General features: G+C 32.7%; 1 long non-coding RNA gene across 1 annotated transcript; it reads right to left on the bottom strand.

The window, feature by feature from the left end:
• Positions 1-232: 232 nt before the first annotated feature.
• Positions 233-1,030, bottom strand: LOC133681637 (uncharacterized). The gene is made up of 2 exons (XR_009836544.1): positions 928-1,030; positions 233-798 (listed from the first exon to the last, which is right to left on the bottom strand). It is a non-coding gene; the product is annotated as an uncharacterized LOC133681637 (long non-coding RNA).
• Positions 1,031-1,304: the final 274 nt, after the last annotated feature.

Raw genomic sequence — 1,304 nt, 5'->3', positions numbered from 1 at the left:
ATAAGACCTTTCACACACCACTTCTAAAATATATGTTTGGCTTAGAGGTGTAATGACTTTTTGTCAAAGGTACAATACTTTTTAAGCACACATCATACCTTTAAAAACTATAAAAACATGCTTTTTACACAAAAAAACATAAAACATCTCTAAGCCAAACACCCTTTAAAGATGATATTCCGTAGCCAAATAGCTCTGCACGTGCCGTCTTCACAGTGAAGCATGCAGGCCAACAAGTTTTTTTTAATAATATTTAATATAGCTAACTTACAATTATGCCCCTAGATAACAGCTTGGTCCTCGCTCCGTAGAAACACTGGCAAATGGCAAACATAATGAACTCAAAAGGGTACCAAAAGAAATTATGAGAGTGACTCCTTTGCAAGAGGAATTGATGATGATTGTTGAGGAAAAAAAACCTTCTTCACTGGGATGATTCCCGTCTTCTTCCAAGAAACCTCTTCCTTGAGGGTTTTGATGATCCCATTGACCTTTGGCAGATGTTGATGTACAGCCAACGATCTCTCTCTGGCAAATTCATATTTGCAATGTTTCCACCTTACATCATCCTCGAGAACAAACCAAGATTTTCCAGATCGAGCATGACATCTTGACCACTGAAAACAATGTTAAGATCTGTCACAAGCCTGACACCCCATGCTTCTCTAAGAATCTCCCTAAATTCATTCTTATAATCAAGGATAAATACTTGATCCATCCCCTGAAGACTCAACGCCATATGATAATGATGTTTGCTTGAATGCAATAAGCTCCACAATGCTAGTCAGTCACGCCATTCTGCAGTTGCAAGTAATGGTCAAGCAAGTAATTTACTTATAAGCATTATCAAATCTCTATTGAATGGACGGAGATAATAATCCCTGTTAGGAAAAGAAAAGAAAAAGAAGAAGATTCAAGGTTCTTCACCTGTCAAAATCATAATTAATGCGGGATAATAAGCTACAAGAGTATTAAAAACATAGAAAGAAAGAAGCAGATGACCAAAAGCAGTGAAAAGAAAAACTGGGAATAAGAGAGATGAGAAAAAAGCCTATCTATCAAATCATCTAAATTAATATAATATCTCAAAAGTTACATATAAATAATAAATTTATTTGTCCCAACCTACCAGGAGAGAATTTATCACTATAGTATAGTTGTTTTTTAAATAACTTTTCATATTAAAATACATATTAATAATATTTTTATTATTTTTTAAAAATTATTTTTGATATCAACACATCAAATCGATCTAAAATATACAAAACATATTAAATTTTAACAAAAAAAAATTAAATTTTTTA

Source organism: Populus nigra, chromosome 2, assembly GCF_951802175.1.
Source record: "Populus nigra chromosome 2, ddPopNigr1.1, whole genome shotgun sequence".
Classification (NCBI taxonomy): Eukaryota; Viridiplantae; Streptophyta; class Magnoliopsida; order Malpighiales; family Salicaceae; genus Populus; species Populus nigra.
Note: the sequence above shows the minus strand (reverse complement) of the source record. Positions and strands in the feature narration are given on the sequence as shown.